Source organism: Dermacentor andersoni, chromosome 8 (assembly GCF_023375885.2).
Source record: "Dermacentor andersoni chromosome 8, qqDerAnde1_hic_scaffold, whole genome shotgun sequence".
Taxonomy (NCBI): Eukaryota; Metazoa; Arthropoda; class Arachnida; order Ixodida; family Ixodidae; genus Dermacentor; species Dermacentor andersoni.
In genome coordinates, this window is record NC_092821.1 from 45,268,765 (window position 1) to 45,296,644 (window position 27,880).

The window sequence follows — 27,880 nt, forward strand, 5'->3', positions numbered from 1 at the left end:
AATGCTTGGAGTAGATCTCACTCGTACGGTTCTTCTTGCCCTATGACGTACTAACGGTGCTCTCACGCCGGCGTTTCCGCAGTGCGTCAGTGAAGCCCTTCTCCTGAGTGGCAAATGTGCTTCGGCACTGCCACAATTTTCTAGGGCGGACAAAAAAGCCGATTCTGCGCTGAAACACGTATATTGACTTGAATAACGCAGGTCATTTTAAATCACAATGATTGGCCTGCTTGGCACACAAATTGGAATATGCTCGTTAGATTCTTTGAGCAGCGGACAAAACTTTCTACTTTCGCCCAATTTAGGAGTGCGAGGGTGTACTTAGCAGGTGTCTTATGTTTCATTGGTACACATAAGAAATAAGAAAATTCCTGGAGTGTGAAATTTATAATTCTGTTGTATAGTATGGATGCTTTCGAGGTTTCCTTGACCCTATAATATATAAGTATATACTGATTTCATATTGAGGCGTATTGCTTTATTAAACAGAACAGAGGTTCCTTCATTATTAGGACTTATTTTGCCGGACAGCCATTGAATTAAAGAAATAAGTGAATGGAAACTGAAGTGGTTGAAGAAACAACTTGCTGCAGGTGGGGGACGATCCCATGTCTTCGCATTACGCGTGCGATGCCCTACCAACTGCGTTACAGCGGTGCCGTTCTCCCATCTACTTTCGGTGGTTGTTATCTTTTTTTTTTACGTATGAATAATGTAAGTATTTGCCTGATTTTCTCATTGACACTTTTCATTTAGTTACAATATATGATAATCTGATTTATAACGAAGATTATCTATCTAAATAGGCGCAGTGCAAAAAAATCAAATAATCTGAGTATCTCCCAGAGACGGCAAACAACGTTACCTTGGTTTTGTCCAGCTACGTGGCACTCGCATATATATATATATATATATATATATATATATATATATGAATATATATATATACCTGCAACTATTATGCACCGGTTTAAACATATGTGAATACCCCGTTGATGGACAAAACCAAGGTAACATAGTTTGCCGTCGCTTTGAGATAATCCGGTAATTTTGTTCGTTGCGGCTAATTAGGTGGATCTTCTTATTTATTTATCAAATTCTCAAATATAATAACTAAATGAAAAGTGTCAATCAGAAACTTACTCAAATACTTACATTATTCCTACATAAAAACAGCTGAAGATGCCAGAAAGTGGATGGGAGAACCGCACCGCGGTAGCTCAATTGGTAGAGAATCGCACGCGTAATGCGAACACGGGGGCTCGTTCCCCACTTGCGGCAAGCTCTCTTTTCATCCACTTCAATTTCCAATAATTTACCATTTCTTTAATTCCATTAGTGAGTACCAGCAATTTCCTCTGTGTTTTCCTTGCGGTCTTTCTTTGTCTGCTTCTTACGCTATGTGTAATATATATATATATATATATATATATATATATGTGTGTGTGTGTGTGTGTGTGTGTGTGTGTGTGTGTGTGTGTGTGTGTGTGCGTGTGTGTGTGTGCGTGTGCGTGTGTGGGTGTGTGTGTGTGTTGCAACGGCGTTTATTAGGCACCGGCGTTGGGGACCGACTGTTTGCGCAGCGCACGGACTCTCAGCACGAGCGGCATTCCCGAGCAAAAACGCTGAAGAGGACGACCCACTATATCGTTCTCAATCCGTTTCTGCAATTACCTCCTGGAATGAAAAGGGAGCTTGTCACTGTGAGTAAGCCTTGAGGCGGTCGACGTTGACACTGTCTCGTCCATGACGGCGCATGTCCGAAGACGGTTCAACGGGCTCGATCACGTACTTGACCGGAGATGTGCGCTGCACCACGCAGTTGTGGCTTTCATACTTGGCCAGTAGTTTGGACGAGAGCCCAGTGGCAGTGGAAGGGACCGACAGTCACACAAGCGCTCCGTGGAGAACCGCGAGCGCTCTCTGGCGCTCTTAGTCATTTGAAGGAACCCCCCCCCCCCCTCCAGCGAGATCGCGGCACTCTTTAGCATGTCTGGCTGTGACAGAAATGGGCGTTCACTCGCATGCATTCCGTTTGTACGAAAGGATTGTGTCATTTGTGTGTGGCGGGTCCCGAACGTACTATAAGAAAAAGGTGAAAAGCCAGTGGTGCTACGAGAGGCGGTATTTTAGGCGGAGTTTGAGAAGGGCAGAATAGCATCCCAATTTGCGTGTTAGGAGGCTACATAGATTGTGAGCACGCCGCCAAGCGTACGGTAAAAGCATATTGTGAGGCCAATAGTCTGCGGGTGGTCAGCAGTAGTTTTGCGGAGCACAACATGGAACCCTTTAAGGATGGCTTCCATGAATTCTGACGGGATACATCCACGATCGTTGACCAACTATTGTGGTGAACCATGACACAGTATGAATCGACGAAGCAGGAAGGGGGCAACATCGCGCGCTTTAGCTGTGGGAGAGCGGCAGTTTCGGCGTATTGCGTGACGTCGTCAACAGCCACGATGACCCAGTGGTTGCCAGCAGATGTCATGGAAACTGGTCCATACAAATCGATGCCAACGCACCCGACGACGCTGGATTGACAACGACCACACGATGACAACGTGGTGAAAGTGTGAAGCATTGAGCATGAGGACCATGTTATTATGGCGCTCGAACCACTACCACAGATTGACTAGGATAAGACTAACGCGACCACACGACAACGGAGGAATGATCACAGGTAGGGGTAGTAAACATAAGACTGCGACTGCCACCCAGTGTAGCAGCTTTTCTGCAAAGCCGCAGCCAGCGGGTGCAGCGGGAAAGTCAAAGGAGGAAACAGAGAACCTTTCACATTTACATGCATCGTCAACAATTTTACGAGTTTGCGATTTAAGCGTTTCATTCAACATTTAGTCAGGTGGTGGTAAGCTATGGTAAACATGTACTGGGTCGCTAACGATCTCAGAATGATGGAAATCACTTTCGATATGAATAACGGGTCGCGTTTAGTAAGAAGCTGTTTAGCAGCGCCGTGATAATGATAGGGGATGACTTCGCTGAAGAAAAAAAAATTCAAGTGGTACTTAGTTATACCTACATGGATGAATCCGAAAACATTGCGACCATGTCAGAAGAGGCGTGGCGACATCCGGTGGCGCCACTGGCGAAGTAAATTTAAGCGGCCACGTAAGCAGAAGCGCTGTGACCTGACCAGCGGTGTTGATCAGCATTTACGCGAAACGTAAGGCTGTGGATTCGAGTGCCTTAATTACCTCTATTTAAATAAACTGTGACTTACTTAACTGCGGCCTAACTAACACCAAAGGTCGTGGGTTCGACTCTCACCAAAGGTAGTCGGTTCGAGTATCTTAATTACCTATACCATAATTACCGTTACAGTAACTACCTTGGTCTTGATATCCACTCCCACCAGTGGTCGTTGGTTCGAGCGCCTTAGGTAACTATACCTTAATTACCTATACCTTATTTAACACCAAACATTGTGAGTTTGACTGCCACTAAAAGTTGAGGATTCGATGGCTTTTTGGACTTAGAGCACAGAGTTGGGCCAGTTGGTTGAAACACATACTGAAAAAGTTTTTCGCGATGACACGAGGACAAGCCGAGAAAACATTGCCTAAACAGCCCTAAACATTGCCGCACGTGTGGCAAGAACGACAATAAAAAAAAAAAAGATCCGATGCAAACCGCTTTTCGACAAAACAACAATTCTATTCAGGCTCAGTGATCAACTCGTGCGTGAGCTCATGGAAGCCTTCACTTTGCGCATCAGAGGAGATAAGTCCACCAGTCAGACCTCGGTCCGTGTCTCTGATATGCAGTTTTAGTTCTTGGCGAAATTAATCGGCCATACGGGGTACTTAGTTACACCTACATGCATGAATCGGAAAACATATCGGCCACGTTAGAAAAAGCGCGGCGACAACCCGTGGCGCCACTGGCGAAGTAAACTCGAGCAGCCACGTAGGCAGAAGCACTGCGACGTGACCAGCGGTGTTCACCAAAAGGTGCGCAAAACGCAAGGCCATTGGTTCGAGTGCCTTAAAAACACGTGGTATTGAAGATGATAGCTCTTGTATTGTTCTTTCTGGGTTTTTCCTATTTTATTCCTGCATGTGTTTGAAATAAAATACAGTTATGAGTTAGCGCTCGTCCTTGATTTCTCTCGGCTTGTGCTCGTGTCTCCGCGCGAACTTTTTCAGTGTGCATATAGACTTTTTAGAATATGAGTGGTCACGCCAACGCCGATAACTACGCCGGAATTTCCCCCGCATGAGCCATATGCTGCGTTCACATTAAAAGTCGGCGACATAAGTCATACAGCTAGTTAAGAGGGCGCGGGCTATTGCATACCGCGTGGCACATTCTGTTGCAACGGCGACCCACATGTTCCCACAGTGATACACAACGAACCTGTCAAGAAACTCGAGACCGACTTAAAAGAAAGGCCATTTGCGATGTACAGGGGCAAGGAAGAATGGGGGACTCTTCCGACGTTCACAGTGATTGCACGAAGGGCCGTACTGATGGGCAGAGCTGTGCTTAACAGGCATATAAAAGGAACGGCTTGTGCAGTCCTAGATGCGAGAAACACCGATGTGGCCCGCCGACCACCTTGTTGGGCAGTGATGGTCGGACGTCGCGGTACCGGAATAATAAGGAAAAGTTCTAGGCCTCCAGCCAACTTACTGTGCTGGTAGAGGGTACTATTTTGCAGTAAGAAATTTGGTCTGCGACACCTAGCGAAGAGCTGAACCGTGCAATAAGCTAGGGACCTTTCCACATAACCTTTCCACATACGTGGGCTGTATTTTCCAGTGGATTTCTTTGTGCACTCACCCCTTGCTTCATAGAAAACAATTCGCACTTAGTTGCTCGTACGGCGAGGGCGTATGGAGCACAACCGCCATCTTCAACAACTGACAGTAGTTCCGTGCCACGGAGACAGCGGCACATAAGGCCGGGTGGGTCCAAGGAAGGGTCACCGTAAGAAATGGATATGTTGACTTCCCAATTTACTGCCATAGTATGGCTTAAACAAATAGGTGGAAACACTTGCGATTCGTCCTCGCACCAGGCTAGTATGGTATCAAATGACATTACCAAGTGGTGCATATTTAAGATTTTAAGAGGAAGGGAGGCAAGTAGCTATAATGTTGTCAAAGTTAGCTGCACAATTTCGTCGTGTCTAAGTGTGCAGCTCAATACACACTTGGATGGAAAGATGGCATTGGTATCTATAGAAATTTAAGTGCCTTCTTCAAAGACAGACGCTCTTACCAGTCTGATGCCGTGATGTAAGGGTTGTGACATGGTGACCTATTTCGGAAGAGGGATTTACGTGCGGTTTTTGTGACCTTCATATCTACCTGGAGAAGATTGACGCTGCACGTGAGGACTGCGTCTAGACAGTAATGACAGGCAGTCAACATCGGGGAGTGGAAGAATGGGCGACATGGTTACATACGTTGAGACTTCCATCATCAAAGACGCTAACTCGACGGAACACAAATGTGCAAGTGATTTATCGCTTTAATCAGAAAAATTCAGGAGTTCCAACTTAAGGAGACCAGTGGGAAATTAATTAGAGCAGTATTGGACGTCATAATGTAATCGCCAAGGACTACCTAATACAAACATGGATAGAGACGGCGAAAAGAATTATAGTGTAGTATTCAGCGATGCTAACGCTCACTGAACACCTTTAAATGAGAGGACAAGTTTTACCCATGGGGTCTGCTATCATAAATGAAGAGACAAATGTGAGAACGTTGCGAAGAAAAGAAAGTGGGCACTTATTGCCGATCTACGTATGCCTCTGCCTATTAACGCCAATATATTCACGCAATCTAATCGAATGCCCAAAATGGCTTTAATTGTGGGCACAGTGAAGAAAGGATTCTTGGAAAGGGCACTAAAGAGAGCGGAATCTCCGGGCCCTGCATCATTTATTATTCCGTTAAGACTTGTCCGGAGGAATAGGGCGACAGGGACCGGAGAAGGAGCGAGGAGCAATAGCATTGACTCTGTGGCGGCGGTGAAACACACTACTGTTCCAGGCGACGTCTCTATTGTGTCACTGAGGGTCGTATCTTAAAAGTGGAGGCCTGTAATGCTGTCGGCTGGCATTTAAGAAATGTGGGGGGGACGGATACGTGCCCTTACGCCAATCTCCCACCACGCTGGCAATCCTCTTCTATTGTATTAAATGTGCATGTAGGTACGTGTACGAACCGGTGATGAGCGGGGCCAAGCGAGGCAACTAAATAGCTCCGTTGTTTTCGCGTTCGAGAATTTACATGTTATTTCTATCATCATCAGCTAGCTCCTGTCTGGCGAGCGAACGTTTCAATAAGCAAAGGGATTGTTCCAGGTTCCTCTAAAATATGGCAATCAAAAGCACCGGAAGAAGCAGTCTCAATGTCGTTTCGGGCGATGCGCTTGTCTTGTTTACCTTTGAAAATAGCTGGTGAGAAAGCGGCAGATAATCACAACAAAAATAGCGGCGACATTCGGCAGCTAACAAACGTCTGCCGGATCCGCCGACTCAAAGCATCTTCAAACTATCAGAAGTCTTCATTAATGTCAAAATCGGTAGTGCATTTTTGAAATACCAGCTGATAAACTGAGCCCTTACCAATTAGTACGTGGCCACCCTTGCCCGATTCTGGCATCTTGTGATTGACATTGCGGCTGAGGAACAATATACGCTGGATGTGCGCCATGTGAAATTTCGTGGACGTTTGCGCTCAAGTTGCCGGTTCTTCGTGGCGCACTCATGACCCTCTTGCTTGCCCGAACGATATCAAAAGTATTACTTGCAAATGTTCCAGGTGCTCTGTGACGTCAGTCTCCTATCAGACATTGGATGCCTCTTGAAAATAAATATTATATTGGAGAACATCAGCCCCGGATTGTGAATAATCGGATCGTGAAGTCGGTCAAGAATCAGCCGGCAAAGAACTAAACAGATCTGCCTGAATGACCTCGGGTTGTGCGAATAGCCTACTTCAAATTTCCAGCTTGCCGAGGGGCTACTCCTCACCTAGAAAAATATAACCAAGACGAAAGGAGGCGTAAGCCATTTTCAACTATGTACAGAAGCACGCAGTATGGCCAACCCACTTAAGATACTAGGCGCTCCTTTATCGTCGTTGTGGGAATGGCTGACTATTTGTCCTGTTTGAGCATCATCGCACATTCTTTTCTCGTTTTTTTTATCGAATTATACCAATCCAGTGAAAAGAAGTAGCAGTCGCCAACAAACGACGATATCCACTCAATTTATTTTCGTCTAAGCAGAAAAGTTATCACATTCCTCGTTTCTCCGAGGTTCAGAGCTACTGATCTCGAAAGAACAATCCTGCCATGCAGCAATGATGACTTTTTAATGCTAATACGACTGGAAGGTCTGGACATGATAATCCTCATAGCTCAGCAGCCAAGAGTCTCTTCGGTAGCATGCTCCTTTAGAATTAGAAATCGCGCACTATTCTATTGATGAATGAAAGCGTCCAAACATTTATTTAAAGGAGCACTGCAATAACTTTCACTTGGGCGTTATATCCTATAGATGCCTATAGAATACACTACAAAAGTAATTATGGAAATGTCTCAGCTGGTAATTGTTCATTTTCTTATCAGCAGCTTTTAAACAGCGCCTATGCTGAGGACGGAAGCACCTAGCGGTGAGAGGTAGTGATGCGGATATGGCTAAATTCATTTGGCTAAACCCAAGACGTTTCGCTCGTCTCTATAAGGAACGAGTCGAAGCAGACGAACGAACGCCCTTCTGACAGCGCCATAAACACTGCGAGCAGGAACCGCATGCCATGTTTGTCCCAAGGGAGATCCAGACGCGGCGGCAATGTGCATATGTAGCGGCAAATGATGCCGGAATTGGACGCAGTTAGAGTGAAACAAGCAACTTTCTTCTCGCACTTTGCGTCGAGCCTGAGCTAGTCTATTTCTTTAGTTCTGATTGAGCAAGTTCCTTGTTTGGTCTCTCGGCCTAAAGAAACTAAAGTCCTTTAGTTTGTTCGGGTTCCCTGTCTGCGAGTGGAGGTGGAACACATCGAGGCTCAGCTCTCTGAACGTGCCCAGCCATAAACAGAAAACCGGCTACACACGGAGAAGTGTCCGTTACATTAAAAGAACATCTCGGGCACGCAATGGCATTTGCACAGCGCACGAAGCAGGCAGGAGTATACCAAGTCTATATCTAGCAGACGTGTGGTACCTGTTTGCTTATAAAAGGAAATGGTACAAGCGCGAAAAGCAGAAAACATGGGCGCTGGTTCTCTACGGTAAAAGTTGTAAGGCCCCCCGCAGCGAGTATTACGACGCCATCTCTTTTTTTTAGTTTTGATGTGTAAGATATCAATTCTTGCGAGCGTTTTGTGAAGCATGCACTTGTATTAAAAGCGTAAGATCTTCCACTGGGCTACTGCATGTCAAAATATTCAAAAGTGGGCCTTTTACGTAGTAGAAAGTTTCATTGTATTGGCGTTTATATGAAGTTATGTTCAACCGAAATATTGGACATTGCCATTTATTGTCTTGTACCAATCACGAAAGGAAAGTCGTGTTAATGGCGTTAGGACATGTTTCTGCCCAGACTGTTAGAACCGTTCACTTTTGTGCTTTCAGGTGATACAATATGCTTGTACTTCGTGGCAGCAAGTCATATCAAGAAGAATCACACGCTGTGTCAAAGCGCATTTGAAACAAAGTGCAAGGTTGCTACTGGGACTAAATATCGTTGGCGCAACCATTGCAACCTGCAAAATAGACCAAAGCCACCCAAGCAACGCTACTATCCTGCGGATGCGAGCTTCGAGGTATTAAACAAGTGACAACTCCTCCGCGTTAACAAGCGCAAACAAATACGTCATTTGTTTTTCCGTAGCTCGCTGTAGTAGCACAGTCAGGTATAATAAATTGCAATGATTACATACCAGTTGTTATACATTGCTCTAAATCTTCATAACAATGATAAGACAACCACATATTAAGCAGCCAATCGTCTAAAAGTCCGCCAACCTATAGGGTTTCATTACATTAGATATTGTTTTCACACGCAACTGTTATACAACTGTGATCAGTACTTCACGCGAACCTGGCTATCTCTATAACAATAAGCTACGAGGCCACGGCTTCGTAAAGGAAAAAAAAATAGATGGCACCACACTCGTGTAAAAGAGTGGCAAACCTCCTTCGTTGTTTCCTCAACTGTCTTCACATCAACCTCATGAGTTCTATGTAGTGAGACGCTACTGAAAAAGCGCACACTCGGGTCATATTTTGTTTACTTATGCACATTCCACAAAACCTGCTTGTTTATTGGCTGTATCCTTCACTTTTATGTATCTCGAAAATTCACACACAATGCACACTTTGCTCCGATTCCACCCCCCAACCCCCCTTTGCATCTTTCTCTAAACTTAGTTGCTTTCGTTGACGATTTCTGCGCTTCTGTGCAGGCAACTTCTTCAATTTTCTGCTTCTGGCATCTTTCTTTTTGTGCCTTGTTGTACTTGTCTGTTACGGCACCTACCCAGTTGAACATAACCATTGCATAGATTTGGCGAGTATGTTCACATACGTTGCGCTGCATTCCCCGCTCCACGCAAACAGTGGCCCTAGCCGCCGATTCACGCACCTTTTACTTTTTAGCTTGGGTTGCCACATGGCTAATGTCGCTATAAAATTAGTCATAAGTATGAAAGACTACCTCAGACAAATACTGAAAAAGCAACTAATATGGTGCATTGATCATGAGGCAACTTTAATACGTTGTGGGAACTACCTACCTGCCCAAGTTCTTACTTTATTTATTTCTGAGTGAGTGCCTTAGAGGGGCACGTAGCTAAAGGCGCGTACACCTTCACACACCCTCGTGCCGCTTTACAATGTTCAAAACAGTACAATTCATGTACAGAGTAGATCGGACAAATAAAACGGAAACAGCACAGAAAAATAATGTACAAATACAGACGAAATATACCGTTGTAGGCAAACTGAAAGGTAAGTTATGAGTGATGTGCTCCAGTTACGCTCCGAACGAAAATCGCGAATAAATAAAATGACATCTAACAAACGAACAAACACATCATTCTGATATGATAGCAGACCATTTCACACCAACCCTTTTTTCGCTCAAAGCAACATAGCTTGGGATCAAACAACATGCTGGATACGAGACGCAAAACAAAATACAATTCTACGTGATGTAGGATTGCGTGCCAATATTTAAAATGTTTTGCTATTTTTTATACCATAAGACTTCCCAGAAGATGCAAGAAGAGTCCTGCAAACCTTTTCTGCTCAGGAGCACAGCAGAAAAGGAATTAATTATGGGATTTTACGTACCAAAAGCATAATCTGATTGCGAGGCACGCCGCAGTGGGGGACTGCGGAAATTTTCACCATCTCGGGTTCTTTAATGTACTCCTAAATCTAAGTAAATGGGTGTTTTCGCTTTTCGCCCGATCGAAATGCGGCCGCCGTGGCCGGGATTCGATGACGCAACCTCGTGCTTAGCATCCCATACCCATTGCCATTAATTAACTAATGCGGGTGGTACAATAACAATCAACCCACCAAACGGTCAGAAATAATCCGAATGCCATGCACAGCGGGAATTGGTATGAGCCAAGGTTCCGATACTGTTGACGAGAAGATTTGTTCTTGTAAAAAGATACCTTCCATCAAAGCATATGACGCAGTTTTACGGTCGCGAGCAATAGTTTGGGTACCAAAGGTACCGTGCTTTTTTTTTTTTTTTTGCGCGGACTGGGAATTCCGGCTGAAATCAAGTGCGCATGCCTACGCGCACGTGTTTGACTATTACGTTGTAGTAAGCCAATTCCAGGCCACGTAGCTGCGATTGAATATAATATATTAATTTTTAGTGCTGGATGCCGTGATCTCTAAACTTTCGCGACGGTAAATAATGTTGTGCCTGACGGTCCTTCTGGACAAGGATGCTTCACCGCCAAACCAGCACCGTTGAAATGCCCTGGTGACCACGCCCTGCAGACAATTACGCTCCGACCACCGGCGCCCGTCACTGTACCAATACACGCCCTCCCGCACGCCCCCCCCCCCCTTCGACAGAGGAGGGGGGGGGGGGGAGACACCACCGCACCGCGCAAAGGTGGTTTCCACTTTCCGTAGCCGATCCGGTTCGGAGAACGGGATTTCAATAAACTGTCAAATTCCTAGAGGGTCGCGAAATGTGCCGCTAGTTATCAGCGCTCAACGCTGAGATTTTGGCGCTGTGAACTGGACCGTGACCTTTGAAAGGGGAAAAGGTTAGCCTCTGATTGCAAGTGCGTGTTCGTGATTTATAATGACCCTACCAAGGTTCCTGGATTGGTACGCTCCTGGCCACCGTGTAGAGAAAGGGAAAAAAGGGGATGGACCAATCGGCCTAGTTAGGGTGCCCCACAGAGGAGCGCTTAGTTCCTTCGATGCAAATACATGTAAAATAATGCGTGCGCGTGTAGTTACGTTGGTCAGCATTGGTAGGCTCCGACAGACGAAACAAATCGCCGGTCATCTCTTTCAACAGCCGCATGTCTATGCTTTTGTTCATGCAGTACGTGAGCCTAATCACTTGTCGCCAGGAGAGGTGGACCCTCGGGCGGCCCAAGCGATCCGTGTTGGCGACGTAACTTCCTTCTCATCTCTTGCCATTTAGTGCAGCGTTACCGTGCAACTGCGACATCAGCTTTCGGGACCTATTGCGCCGGAAGGCAGCCCAGCGTCCATTCTGAATCTCCCTCTATAAGGAGGGAGGTAAGAAGGGAGCCGGACCAACCAACCTTCTCAGATTGGTTGATCCGGCTTGAACCCCAGGTCCTTGCAAGTGCCCCAATACTACGATGACGCCGCCTCACGTGGCCTCCTGCTGCGGCGTGGTGGACGCACAGCGCTTGAACCCAGTGTGAACAGAAGCGATCGCGCTAAGCCTTCCTCGGCAGCCCAGTCACACCAATCTGGGCCTGAAAAGCGTAACTTTCGTGCCCTGTCTCAGCAGGCTAGGGTCTTTGCCTAACTCGTCAAAGAGCCAGCACACTGAACTTTTGGAAGGGCGAAGATGGCGCTGAAACTCTACGTCGGTCGTGTAGGGGAACGAGGTCCAGACAGTCATATTGATCCTTGCTGCCATTGGGTACTCTAAAACAGGCTGCTACTGCTACTGCCATGATCCCGCGTTCAACTCGGCTTGGTTTCGCAATTGGACTCGTTTGGCACGAGTTCGCCTGTCAGTCAAAACCATACATTACGCCTTGCGTGAGGCATGTAACTCTTGTGCACGCACCTACCACACTGTTAAAAAAAGCGTCGTCATATTATGGTAAAACAACCTGCTAACTCTTGATGCCAGGGAGTTCCCGTAACGATACATGATACTACTGCAGCCGTAGCTACCAACCAACATTATCAGTGCCGTAACTCAAGAAACTACCTTTGAAGCCGTAGTGTTCCTTAACATTACCAATCCCATACCACAAGAAACTACCATTAAAGCCGTAGTACCTCCCAACGTTGCCGATGCCGCACCACGAATGAAAACTTTTAAAGCCGTAGTTACCTACCAAATTTGTTCATGCCGCACCACGGGTGAACGGTTATATAACTGTAACATGCAAGTTCACGGTCGCAACCGCAACTGGCGCAAGAGGGATCCCATCTGTGAGAAATTGTGACTGTAATGACACCGTAATGAATTTGTACGGTTGCTATGCTGTTGTGCAGGTTTTATGAATAATGTAAATACAATCAGAAAATAATGCAACATAAGGAGACGGAAGAAAACGAATCTCAACACCAGCGATTGCTACAGGTGTTCGTGGGTCACTCCTTTCCTTCTGTCTTGTGCAGCATTCCCCATTGTTGTAGCCATCTGTTATATAGTCTAATTAAAGTGGAACTCGTACAGTCGAGTCCATTAGCAAATAAAGATGTTAGCCAGAATAATGAACAAAACGGCCTTTTGGTTCTTGTATGGGAATTAGGAGCTGAACTGTTGTTGGTGAGCTTCCTCCTTTTCCAATACCACCAAATGTCTTTCATGCAGTAATAATTGATACTTCATAAAGGTTATATGAATACTCAGGATAGTCTTTCGAAGAAAGACAAACACAAGAAGGTCAATTTTCTATTGTTTATTCAAAGAACATAAACGTCAGCGAGAACATGAGCCTGTCTTCGGTCATCAGAGGAGCTGAAAATGAAAAGCAGGAAATGCAAGTCAGTACCTGAAGTCAACCAAGTAACAATAACAAACTCACAGAGCTCCATTTCCTCTTGAATGACGCAGTCTCTGCGCGAGCCGCCAGAGCTTTCGAACGGGCACCTTTGCCCCTTTTAATTTGCTGGTATGTGCCCTCCTCTTCTGATATGCAGACGAGGTATCTGGAATGAATAAGAGATAGGCAGGTGACAAAAGCAATTAAAAACAGCTATGCAAAAAACCCTTGTGGTAACTAAATTAAATTTTCAGGTTGGTGCTGCATCCTCTACTAAGCTTGGCACGTAATTTCAGCCCCTACCAGTAGACACACACAGATCTCCGCAGCTACAGACAATCATCTATCCAAATCTTGGCACTCATGCTAGCCTATTCCATGCTGCAATGGAAACATCTGCAGCCATGACAGTATCCATGTAATTAACAGCTTGTATATGTATATCTGTTCCTGCATTCTTAACAGGCATAATCAGTGATGGACCAACTGAAACCTTTGTTCTAATATATACAAGAAGTGATAATATGATAAATTTTAGCTTGAAACTGCCAAATCTCAGCAAAGAAAAAGTGATGCTTTCAATGTAACACAATGCAGAAATGAGAGATGGCATGTCTTCCTGATGGAGAAGTCAAAATCAATATAATGAAAATAACTAGTCCAATAAATCTGCCTTGTGTTCATTTTCTTGGGTAATATTGTCGACAGGCAATGCTATCTGTACAAGTGTAAGGGAGATTAAGCACACCAATACATGTCACTGTAGCTTGCTCCTTTGAGACCATCATTACCTGCTTTTTGTGGTTAAGCTGTAAATATGGCCGGGCATACAGACAAGGTAATACAATGCAGTGTTACCTTGACCAGTCTCGGCTAGAAGGAACTTCTACAAAAAAAAAAAAAGCTGAGAACTGCCAACTTGGTGACCAACAGCAAGTAGGTCACCTATATTCACCCTTCTTTTTAGTGCTAATAGCACACGTTATAAAATGCAAGGCGATTAAACAACCTAATAAAGTCTATATATCGTGACACATAGCTGTGTTCCATGTTAGCTCTGGGGAATACCCACTAAATACTGTGTTCAAATAATTTATTAATTTCTCAAACACCTCTGTCAGAGTATTACATGACGGGCGGGCTTCTGTTCGATAAAGAAAAATTTCTTCTATAGTGGCCTTGAAATGGTACAGTTTGATCGGCAGCCGTCTGAAGGAAGGATTTAGGGTACAAAGAAGTATGTGCAGGCGGCAGATACATGGTCTTATGCAGGATGTGCAATGGCGCAGTTGCAATGTACAGACGATATTGCAGTTAAGAAAGGAAGAACTCTAAATTAAAAAAATGAAAATTTTGTGTCTCATTTCTCAGTCGTTAAAGTTAGCCTGTAAGGACATGCTACAGTAGTAGAAATACTCGTAATAAACATATTACCAACACCAACAGCCGGTTTTACACCTGAATACTCATGTTTGGAGTGCTTAAAATTCAATTTTCACTAATTGCACTGAACTCTGCTAATTTTGACTACAATACAATCCAAAGCAGGTGCACATTTCTTTTTTTTCAATAGGCTCAGCTTTCATTTATGTGTATCAGTTTATACCGCTGATAGAAGTGTTTCGCCTTGTTGAATGCTAATGTCTTTAGTGCCTTTCTAGACTAAGGTTGTGTGGTGTCTTGAAAAGAGTTGCTTTGTTACTGAAACATTCTTTTCTCCAAATGTCTCGAGAAGCAAGAGGTACTTACCTCTGGAGAAATTCAAGGGTTGCCCCTACACGTGCATCATATATGATGTTGAAGCACTAAGGGACAGCAAACAGGTACTCAATAGCCAGCTTCAAGCCGATGTTTGGTATTATGAGCTCCCTATCCACAGACAGATGGCAGGTGCATTGAAAGATGGACTGAGCTGGAAAAAAGCAGACAGTGAGAAACATATATCTTTATGTTATTACACGCTGAGCTGTATTATTCATTTATTCTCCAGTGGTTAATAAGAAAGGAGTTGACCTGAACTAGGCTATTTCAGTAAAATCTGGCTGTATCATATTACAAGCAGATCAGAAATTAGTCAATCTGGAAGTGGAGGTGTGCAAATAAAAAAAAAATGAATACAACTGTTTAGCTAAAAGGGCTCAGAACATTTAAAATCCTCTCCAAGTTCCCAGTTATCTGCCCTCATCAACACTGCCCCTCAGCTACCAGCCAAGAACGATAACCATAACAGTCAGTTGAGAAAAGCGCCCATGCCTGTTGTACAACGCACCACACGAGCCACAGATGAAAGTGTGCCTATGGTAGAATGTGCACCACTCCTGTCACTAACAGTGTTCATGAGGATACTGTTTTATTTGTCGCTCTTCCGCAGTGTCCTCATGATGTGATCCTTGCACAAGACTTCTTGTCTGTCCACTCTGCACTTATCACCCGTGCGAACGGTGTTCTTCAACTGCAGCTTACATCTGAACCTGACATTGTTCGTGATCACCTGAAACACCTGTGCTACATTGATTTCGTTTGCTCACTGTCCCAAGCTACAACCAAAGTCTCTTCGACGCCTTCTATTCGTGTAACAATATCCTGTTTGAAGACATTTCACGTTTCCTTTGATAAACGTTTATGGCAGTTGAGTGCTTGAGCAGTGTACCGGCGACATCAGGGCCAAGGAACAAAACGAGAAACCACATTATATGGTATCTGTAAAGGTTCGATTGTGTGAGGCAAATCCTCGAACTACAAATTCTTGTCTCACTTATTCCTTGATTTAACATAAGTGGTTGCATGAAAATTGCCAGGGCTTCGACTGAAAAACTAGTTTGGAGAAATCTTTCGTAGAGAAAACTTTGAATTTTAGAGTACTTTAGAGCAGACACACAAGATGTTTTATTTTTGAGCTAGTTGAAGCATTATAGGTTATAATTTTGGGGATGTGTTTCGCTAGATGATACACGTGTATTTTCAGCTTATACGGCAGACTCACTTGGCGCGCTCATTGACAATGCGAAGTTGAAACAAGGAGGGAACATGGGTGTTCTGGTGTTTGTCCTGAACCCCTTTACGTTATAAAGAATGCACAGGTTATTTTGCTAGTCATTGCAAAATGTTTTCATGTACTGAAATTCACAGTGCATATATGAATACAATAAAACACTAGCCAAGCCCTGCTGCTCTTTCCATTATTCAGGTCACTTTGAAGTAATCGTGCTTAACTGCAATGAAGTTAAAGTTAAATGCTGCATTAGACAACCACAACATTCAGAGATGTAGTGTTATGTTACAGATCGTTGAAATGATAGGAACAAAGTTCATCATGCAGCTTGGTTTTTGAATCTACGAAGGTGATCACTCAAGTCTCAGCTTTGTCAAGAGTACTTAGGTGTGAGGCCCCTGTGCCCTCCACCTTGCTTCAGCATTGATGAATGAGCCTAAAGGCTCTTGGTAAGTCACTGGTGGTGAACAGAGTTGGCAACTCTAAATGAAGACCCTTATCCTAAAAGGGTCTCCATTCAAAATACCAGCAACTGCTGCAGCAATGTCTACATCAAATCAATTTACTACTGGCTGAACATTGCCATAATTAGTCACAAATAAGTACCCTCTCAGCTCTGATGGACTGGCACCTGAGAAAAGCAAGATTACTATTTCTTTCAACATATTCAGCTGAAACATATACGAGTGTAGCAACAGGTGCTTCAACATGACGAACTGCACGAAGCCTGCTTTGTGGAAACTTATTCGTTTAGGAACATAGCATAAACCAAAGAGCGTGACAGGCACGCCACAAACATACCTAGTCATTTATGCTGATTGATCCTAATGCAATAAGCTACTTTAGCTTTCTGTAGAAGAAATTCATCACAGTCTCAGGTTTAAATTTTTTCCAGGTGCCATTTTTTATGCTTTGTTGCAATACATCTATTTTTAGTTTGGTATCGACAATCGGACTGGTAAGCAGCTTCCAAATAAGTCAACAGCTGTAATTGGGCCATAAAGCAGCCACAGCTGTGGCAATAGGCCTTAGATAGATTACGATGATGTTGTTAAGTAGCATTCGGCGACATACCCAATGTAGCCATTCAGAAACTTCCTCGCGGCCTTTACAGTTACTTGCTTTTCTTTATGATGAAGAGTGCATTTCGGACTTTTGGGTATAGGACATATTCTAAAACATTGGTAAATTAAAGAAGGCTGAGAAAGCTCACTAAGTGCAACAATGACTGGGCAAAAGGCAGGGTGCCAAAAAAATTGCCGGTCATCTCTGTTGATGCCTGAAACATGAAAGAATGCAACCACAGCTTAAAGTAATCACATAAATTTTAGTGAATGAAACATTTTTGTATATGCGAAATGTAGGTTAGTTCCAACTGAAACACATTTGCTGTAGATCTATCCTTAGTGCCTGGACCAGGAAACCTTGTCATTGAGGCAAGAAGTCTACTTTTTTATAATCTAAAAATGCCTGTCTTATTTTTATAACCAAGAAGTGCATACGAGAGAAGCAGCTTGCTTATTAGGTCTCTATTTTGTCTCTAGGCCTGTCTGTGTGTGCTGGAAATACAAAACAATTGAGGAACAAAGGAAACATATGATAGCATTTCTTCTGATCGGTTCAAAACAGAGCCGCATGCTCATTATAACTGCACTGCTTTAGGGAACTGATCAGCTTGCGTGCTTAAATCCTTACAATTTTGTGATTGACTTCTTCAGTTTGCCTAACGTTCATGAAAAGGCGCGTTGTGATATTCCTTGGGAATCTGTAGTAAAATATATCCAAATCATTTGAGGTTAGAAAGATAATGGTTTAACATGGCAGAACCTTAGACGCCTACACCCAATTGAATGAATAACATCACGAGTAACAAGTAATAACACCACCTTTCCTGCTTGCATAAGCATGTATTGACTGTTTTTCCAGTTTAAGTGTTGGAACTTGAACCTTATTAATAATGTATAACCTTTAGCCTGACAGCTCCACTGGTTTTACAGTAGAAATATTTGCCTGAGTGACAGTGCTTCTAGTATCAGGCATCAGCTGCATCATAATGTTAAAAGAGTGAGAAATCTAATGCGGTAGTGTGGCACAAAGATACTTAGATTAATCTGGCTCAATTACATTTCAAAACTACTGGGAAACAAGGGGAATGTCAGAGATCGAAATTCAAGAAGATGAGAAACACAAGAACAAGGTGAAAGCCGGAGCTAATGTTTCAACAAGTGGACTTGTCTTTTTCAAGGCGACATATGCTCTCTTCGGCACAGCATATATAGCTGCCTTTGTTCTAAAGGGGAGAGAGGGTAAGGCGGGTTGGCGAGGCAACTACTGAAGGTGCGTTAGCGGCGAGGGTGTAGAATTCAGGAGAAAGTTGTGCTCTCAACGTCAGTGGAGGAAGCAACGTGTGTGAGCCAATTGACATGTCATTGCAGGTTCCATTTTTCGCAGAAGGGGCCTGGACAACGAGGGCGGGTGGGGTACTATCTGCTTCACTGGAGGTCAGTGACCTATGCTTTCGGTGAAAGAGAGAATAAAATTAGTGGCAGAAAATGTAGCTCTTGGAAGAAAAAAGTAATGAATATACATATTGACATGTGTACTTAGCTTTATCGGGCGACCACGTTTCGCCGCCTAACAAATGTTATCGCACAGCGCGGGACGCGCGTGCATGTATCCGAAGTTTCTGGAAAGTTATCGATGCTTCTATCCGCTGTTTGTTGTCGCCGAACCTTATGTTATCTGATTTCATCGCCTGACGCGAATGGTGTAGAACTTTGTGGAACGCACGCGGGTCCCAACGATAAGTCTGGAACATTCCACGACTGCTGTATAAAAGCCGACGCGCTTGACCCGCTGATCAGATTTTCGACGATCGCCGACCGTGTTCGCCGCTGTCGTTGTGCTATATAAGTGTAGCCTCTTTTGTGGGCACAGGTTCGCCCAATAAAAGTTAGTTTTGTCTTTCACAGTATTGCTGCTGTGTTCTTCAACGTCACCACCACGTGACAATATGAATGAATGAGGGAAATAAATATCATTAAAGGGTGGAGGGGAGGCTGGAATACTGTTGACAACTAAAGATATATATATATATACGTATATGTATATTGAAAAAGGGGGAGGTGCGGTACAGGGCAGCCCAGTGATAAATAAGTGCTGTTGCCCGCATACCTTGAAATTTAGCACAGCGAATAAATTCTAAATCTTCCTTTCAAACGTTTATGCCAATCGGTTGCAATGTCTTGAATTTATGGATGAGGTATGATTCTCTGTATTTTCTGTCTCGTGCAGAATGGAAATTTGATTGTAGGATATAGAGCTTAAGTTCATCAGTTGTGACCTGGTTGGCTGAAATGTTCGGCGATGCCTTTGGGAAGCTTGTTAGCTGCGTCCTTGCAATGTCTGTTTAATTTGGCGTTCTTTGATTGTCCCGTTTTACTGATATATTCTTTCTTACAGAAGGAAACTCAAGCATATAATATCGGAACTAGTGCAAGTAGAGCTAGTTTTCACTTCGTGTACATAGCCATTTGCGGTGCTTTTAATTTTAAGATCACTTTGAAGGTACCTGCAATATTTGCACCTGAAGCGTGAGCATGCTTTTATTACGGGGGAATGAAGTTGGCTGACTTTTGAATCGACTAACAGGTCTTTAAAATTTTTGTTGCGGCGATAGGTCACTCTTGGTATAACCGGGAAAATTTTTCTCAGACGCTCGTTACTTGATAATATTGGGTGCTATTTTTGTAGGATGTTGTTTATGTTCGGGAGTGCATTAGAATATTTTGTTAGAAAATCGGTTTGGTTCTCAGATTCTGATGTAGGCTGTTTGTTATCTAATTCCGGCTGCCTGTGCAACCTTGGTGCGACGTCATCAGTCCTATCGAGAGGAATGTGTGGATAGTTTCTTTCTGCTAGTGTTGCTTGAAAGTCATTTAGATGGTGGATATAATCGTTCTTCGCTGAATATTCTTCTTGGTTTTGCTTGTCGACCAAAAATTCCTCGCTTGCAGTGTCACGGATGATGACTGCTATAGTCCAAATACTGCTGGCTATCCGTAGGCTTCCGGTAGTGTTGTTCTCAATTTTCCATTTTCTATGTAGACCGTCGTGTCGAGGAAGTTGATTTGACTAGGAGAGTGGCGAGCTAAGTTTATACTCGGGTGAAAGTGGTTGAAATGGCTAATTAGGTCGGTTAGCGCACTTATGCCATGCTCCCATTTTATAAATACGTTGTCAATGTAACGCAGATAGGTGTGGGGTTTTAAAGGGTATGATTTTATATGAGGTTTGCTTCAAGCTGCCGCATGAAAATGTTGGCATACGTGGGAGCGAATGGTCTTCCCATGCTTGTGCCGCAAGTTTGGAAGTAGTGAGTAGAAACGAATTCCAAATAGTTCAGTGTGAGAACTAACCTATAGAGTGACAGGTCAACTTCAGGAGCGTGCGCTTGAGGACTGACTGTGAGGGAATTCGACAGGGCTTCAATTCCTTCCCTCATGGGTTTGTTAGTGTAAAGGGCTGAAACATCTAAAGTTACTAGAATAGCACTGTCTGAGAGGATTTGGTTTGCGTTAATGCTGTCGATACGAAAGAAGTGAGGCATCTTGAACAAAAGATGGGAGGTTGGGCGAGATGTTTGACAAGTGGTGATTTAAGAATTTAGACAGTGACTCGGTTGGTGTGTTGTTATTAGATACTATAGGCCGAACTGGAATTTCTGCTGTGAATATTTGTTCTACGGGAACCTGATGTATTTTAGGAAGACGATAAAAGCGGCCTGCTTCTTTGTTCTTGGCCATCATAAAGCTATATTCAGACTGGGTGATCAGTTCCTGGGACAGGAGCTCCGCTATTTTACTTTGCACAAGGTTGCTGTAAACCGAAGTCGGGTTAGAGTCAAGTTTTGTGTAATGGGCATAGTTGCGCAGTATGAAGGACTCATTTTTGTACCTTTCTATAGACCAGATTACAGCACTGCCGCCTTTGTCTGCCGGTTTTTTTACAATATCCATTCTTTCCGCAAGTTCTTTAAGAATTTGGTGTTGAGCGGGGGACAAATTTTTGTTCTTGCAGTAACGCCGCGTTGACTCTAGAATTTCCTTCAATGTTAGCTTTATGCACAAATTCAAGTAAGGGCACTGTTTGACTTCCGGCGTCCACGTGCTAGGTGGTCTAAGAATCGTTATCCTGTTTTCCTATGTCTGGCCTATCGAAAAAGAATCCCTTGAGGCGCAAGCACCTTGAAAACTGTTATATCCTTGTGGAGTTCATACTCATTTACTGCGTTGTTCGTGCGACAAAATGATAGACCACGTTTGAGGAGATCAACTTCATCGAGATCTAAACTCTGTGATATGTCTACTACATTGCTGCAGCGCTCTGGATGCTCGCCGCTCGTAGAACTATCGGTGGAGCTATGTGCTGTAGAAGTCATAGCAGTTTTCTTGGGTGGATCTGTGGTTCCAACACCTGTGTGTTGGTATTTATCTGGTAGGTTTTTCTCCCTAGTCTCGACAAGCTGTTCAAGTTCTCTTTTTTCAAGTTCAGATTAATTTATGCTGTCAAGCTGATTAGTAATTATCATAAGTTCTTCCCGGCAGTGTTCGAGAATATAAATTAAAGAGAGCTACGCATTTTCTAAGAGAGTATTCCACTTCAATAATAGTCTGAAGGGTAAAGAGCCGAGGGCACATTTAACCTTAATTCTAAGGTCCTCTGGGATTTTCCTTTGTTTAATGCAGCTAGTGTAAGTTTTTAGGTGAAATCTGTAATTTCTTTGTTTGGCGGCGAGTTTGCGGGAGTGGAGGAAAGGGTGAGATTTGTTATTGCGTGCGCTATATATTTGGAAACTACTGTAAAACATAACTACAGGCTGCACATCGTGCTGTACATTCAAGGTACCGCCACATACAACTGTAAAAAAGAGCAAAGATAATTAATCTTTCACTTATGCAGCAGAAATCAAAGAATGACCACTCAGCAATCACTTACTTCCAACATTACACCCCAAGATCTGACTAATCCTTGTGCATATGTGACTTGCATACAGTGCATGCATGTTAACACCGGCTATTACCCCATGTACTTGTACGAGTTGGCTTAGGTCATCTTTGAAGTAGGACACCACAAGGGGTATAAGACCAACCGATGCAGCATCCTTGTCACCCTACCTGGTCTCTGCTTGCGTCGTCTTCAAACTCCACTCCAGCACTGCGTCATTCCACAAGTTCGAGCGCAAGAACGATGTAAGCAGCAGCACTACATCTCTGGGTATGTTGCTCAGCCTTCCATCCATTCGCACCTCTGTAAGTCTTAAAGAAGAGATGCAGAGAATAAAATGCGATTATGTGCCCATATATTTCTTACATATGGAAGAATAAAGAGCTGAGCACATTGGCACATCATAGAAATACTTGTAGAGGCATAAGCCTGTTATATTTCTTAACCTTTTAGCACATTTGTGTTATCTGCATCAACACATGATTTTGCTGCGTTGTGTTCAATCCATGGTTAAAAGTTTAGTTGCAAGTGAGCACCTGTGCATATTTTCGTTTCCTACAAAAACCCAAACAGTCCTAAACAGTCCAGTCCTGCTATTACCGACCAATTCACAAGCTAGAGGGCAGGTATGCAGACTGTGGGCATACATAACCTACATTCTTGCATCATCCAGACCTAAGTGGCTTTCTCTATGCCATACAGCTTCGAAAATCTGTATGCTTCAGCATGATTTAGCTGCGCTGCATAAACATTGATATATACGTGGTTTTGCATACACTAATGCAAGGGGCAATTTTCACCCTACATCTTTCACTGCCTTATTTTACATGCTTCTTTCGTTTCAAGTATGCATATGTGCAAAAAATTTCGAATTGATATACGTTACAGAAAACCTGAAATTCTTTAACTTATATGTACTTCAGCCTTTCTGTCTGGATCTTGCCGATGTTAAAGAGCCCCAAGTGGTCAAAATTAATCTGGAGCCCCTCACTACGGTGTGCCTCATGATCATAAATGGTTTTCGCACGTAAAATTCCAGAATCAATCAATCAATCTTGCTGAAGTGCACTTAAATTAACTCCTTTGCCTGCTATGAAATATTGTCTCCATGTCCAAAGAACGAGGCAAATTCCTCTTTGCGGCTATTTTGTCCATAAAGGTCCTCTGAGCTGCTTCCAGCTACATTAAAGCTAAAAGCTCGCCCCTGCTTCAGATGCAGTTGCTTCAAATGTTGTTCACAAGATATGGACAGTAAGAGTACTGTTGTAGTCGACGTTGCTGAAGTCTACTGCATAGCTATTTTACAGCAGTTATGGCAGTCCCTGCCCCACAAACAGCCTTGACAGAATGCCTCTGCACTACTTCAAAATACCCCGGCTGGAAAACACAAAGGTCACTGTGAGTACTGCTGCTTCTGCTGCTAGTGTGAAGCAAACACAGGAAGAGAGGCTGAAAGGCAATTGCACTTCTGCTGGAACCGATGGTGACATGTTTCTACCTACTTTCTCACTCAGCTCGTCACTTCCACTTTGCTCCTGGAGCTCACATTGGCGGAGCTGTTAAGAATTGTGTATTTTCAAGCTCAGACCGCACCAATCAGAGAAGAATGGTGAAATCGCTCACTGCCTACTTCCTCAATTCTTTAATTTACTTTTTTTCAATTTAAGCAACCATTTCGGCTTCTCTTTTCTGCTGCTTATACTACTATAGTTACACAATAAAGTCCCCTAGTAGCTCAATGAAACATATACCTTTGGAAATTGTCGAGAAGATGTTCATTCTTAAACAGTATTGGCCACATCTCCTTAATTTCTTTGGCTGAGTGTACTGGCTCTGAAGAATTTATAAAGGCTCTGGTCCCATGGTAGCATTGTCCCATTGCCTTCCTCTGGAGGGGGATGTCCTCTTCACATAGTGCTTTCGATGCTTGCTCAGCCAAAACTTTCTTTGATGATTCTAGCTCATCAGATGTTAATGTGACAGTAGCAGGCTGCCAATTAATGCAGCCATATGAAGAATTCGAGGTTTGTTTTTTTTTGTCTTTGTGCTACCAGAGAGTGCCTCTGCGAGACGCATACAGCCTCTGCGGGTGTTCTCAATTCTTTCAATCTTGTAGGCTAGGCCTACCGAGGAAACTGAGTTTGAGCTGGAGTTAGGGTCACCAAGTGAATGTAGGAATTTGCCAACAGCATAGTTTGCGGTGTTCCTGATTTCTTTCGCAGAAGGTCGGTCCTTCACTTTCAGGCATGCAGCTGTTATCATTCTCACTACTTTCTGTTTTTCTGGTGGCCGAAGATATGCACCTTTGTCTAAGGCATCCACCACATCCTGGCTAAGGTTTTTCCAAAAAAGCTCTACCTTAGAAACGAAAGATGGTGCCAGGTCTCTGCTGCTCGATGACCTGACTTCATTGTCGCCTGAAAAGCATGAAGCCTACCCTTCATCTTATACCACAACAGCACCACATCACCATAACATCTGGTATACAAAGTGTACCTGAAAATAGCATGTGCGCCTTTTCAGTAAAACTAGTGATGTTTGAATAGACTTGCCTGAAATTCATTCACCATTGCACACAGTGAACGTATGAGTGCCACTCTCAATGGATTCAGCCAAGCAGCTGAAAGCCTCTTTATCAACCTCTGTTCCTTCAAGTAGATAGACCTGCGAGCAGCATAGAGTATTTATTACCTTGTACACAGAAATGAAATGCACAAAATTTTCAGGCTTTGCCACAGGTGAGTTCTAGCTCCATTCAGAAATCTACGAAGGGGTGAGCACATGAACCTCCTTATCCTGCCCAAAAAACACCAATCGCACAGCCCTGAGAGCTCAAATGAAATCATTTGCGTTTGTAGTCTGCACTTTGTATACCAAACACTAAATTATAAATAAACGTAACAGAAACTAACACTAACACAAGGCACATTTCTTAGAAGCAGCCACATACGACATTCAATGCTTCTAAAGATGAGCAGCAGCCATGTCAGGCCGTCCCCAACTTGGCATCATTTAGTACCTTCAGCTGACCCCTTCAGGCTGCCACCTAGTGCTATAAATTGATGCTAATCCATACCCGGCACAACTCTTCATGTAACATGGCTTCTATTGGATTACAACAAAATTACAGTGCTGCTTATCCAAGCCAGAGCACGAAGAAAAAAGGCATGCATTGACAGCCTCAACAGCTGTAAACAACAATGAGTCCAGCTACACCAACTACACTCACAGGAGCAAATAGCAGCCTGAAAATACGAAAAACAAAGATGCTATGCCTTTCCTATGTATCTCCTAGTTTGCCATGGAATTATGAATATATTTAGAGTCGTAAGCATAAGCTCAAAGTACATTTACAAACCTTCATGTCCTCATTGCGACACATTCCAAATTCCACAGCTTTTCTTTTTACGACATCAAGCGTGCTCAAAACTGCGAGTAGCTTGATGTTCTTATCACTGCTCCATGGCTTCACAATCATCTGAGAAAGAGAGGCACATACATGGTTGCTTGTTTAATAAGAATGAAATGCCAGGGTGACAAGAAATGTAGTCAAAAGAGCCTTAAATTGGTCAAACGAGAGTGGAACTTGATAGAGGAATTCTGTGAAACATGCAAGGTGGAGAAGTAAATACTGAAGTGGAAATGAGACATGTACTCAATTATACGAAATTGCTACAAAGAAGGCCCATACAGGCTCCTGGAAGGTAAAACTTTACAGATGAGGAAAAATTCGTCCTCTTCTGGGACTCAAACAAAGGACTACCTGCTTTCTTTCCGGAGCAATCACTTCACCGTTTAAACTAACTATGTGGGTAGCAGATGGCAGCATTTAGTCGAACTCATTAAAAGCTCAAAGCAACGCCAATTGACAAAGACATTTTGTGGAAACCAACAACGTGGAAACAAGGTGGATTACTTCACTTTGTAGGTTTACAACTCCACCTTGCGAGTTTTTCAACTACGAAGCTCCACTATGGAGAAACCCGTATGGGTTGTCTTTGTAGCAACTTGTTAGAATTGAATAGATGTCGTGTTTTTATTTAAATAAATGTGGAACTAGCTGTACAACTGGACCACATATGTTCATTAATATTTCAACTAATTGCACTGTGAAACTGCAGCAGTCCACTTGAGTGCCTTGCTTCTTGCCCCTGAATTAAGCTGCACAATTACAGCGGCACCGCCAAAAACACAAGTGGGCTTACAGTTAAGCCACCGCTCAAGAAAAAATATCGTGAACCACTCCACTCTGTGAAGGTGGGTGACCAGCGAAGATGTTTAGCGCACGACACAGAGGTGACATAATTTTTACCAAAGTACGAAGATATTTATTGTCCTGATTGGTGGTCATCGTGACGATAGGTACGCACTAACATTAGCGTATCACCTCTGTTGTTAAACCTGTCCATCACGCGAGACAATGAATGGCTCATATCCCTATACCCCCTTAAACGGGGCCTCGCCAATACCACAACAGAAGTGAAATTCTACTCTGGAATGAGGGGCGGCAACGAAGCCAGCTGTGGAAGAATACAACGCTTCAGCCATTGCTGATGCTGATAGTTTTTTGCACAACGGAGCCAGCTGCGGAAGAAGACGATGACGAACGCGCAAGAATTGGCACGAGCGTGTTCGTGCAGTTGCGCTGAGTTGTGCCAGCTGTAGAAGAAGACAACGACGCTCGAGCTATTGCTGATGATAGTTTCTGCGCCCATCGGACGAACTGATTTTGGTTTTGCCTAGCCATATGTAGCTTCGCTGTAAAATCTCTTTTGCGTAGTAGGCATACTACTCCAATTCCTATAGCTGCAATAAGTGTGCATTGCGTTTCATCTTGTTAAATGACATCACTTGGGCGTCGAATTTTCAATCGGCCAGCTCAGCATGAAGTCAGCGCAGCAGGAAGTTTCAAACTCAATTAAATTAAAATTTTGCACTGGATGTCACTTTGGCATGGTGGCAAGCAGCTGCTCTCCCTAGTGTTCCTGTTCCATGATGGTTAACGCAATAATGTTGCAAGGATTTCACATATGTAATATTGTTAGCCCCTTGTCGGTACTCTACATGAGCAGTGGTGCTGCGGCGTCTTTATTGGTTGAAAACGTGGGTTCATGCTTGTAGCCAATGAGAAACATATATATTTTACATTTGCAACGAAAAGTTAAGCCCTAATTTAAGCTACACACTTGTTTGACAAATCAGGATGGCTTATTTCATTCTACCGATATCACTGGGCGCTTGTCGTCCTCCCAAAAAATATGTCGTCAAAGAATTAGGAAATTAGAAAAGTAACAGCCTCACAATAATTCTGCATTGCAAGAACAAGCCTGCTTGTGCCTGCTGACTATGTGGGCTAGGTGATTTATTGATACCCTATCCTATTATTGGCTAACGCTTTATTCATTATTAAATTTGAACCAGGTTAATCGGTGCAAGTCATTCGGTCTTTATTATTCAAGCATGTCCTCTTAAAACTATACATGCAATTCTTTATACATACAAGTTTAATTTCTGTGTTGAAATCACTATCTTTTCGTCACAGCAGGATTTCACGTGCAGCTATACATATGTATTCCGCTGAAAGTGTGAAGGTAGACAACTTGTCAGTTGGTGTTTGATTTCAAACCACAGTGGTGATGATACAACACTTTGCAGG

The 27,880-nt window shown here is 43.5% G+C and overlaps 1 pseudogene; it reads right to left on the reverse strand.

The window, feature by feature from the left end:
• Positions 1 to 1,698: 1,698 nt before the first annotated feature.
• Positions 1,699 to 25,702, reverse strand: LOC140212952 (uncharacterized; annotated as a pseudogene).
• Between the last annotated feature and the right edge of the window lie 2,178 nt (positions 25,703 to 27,880).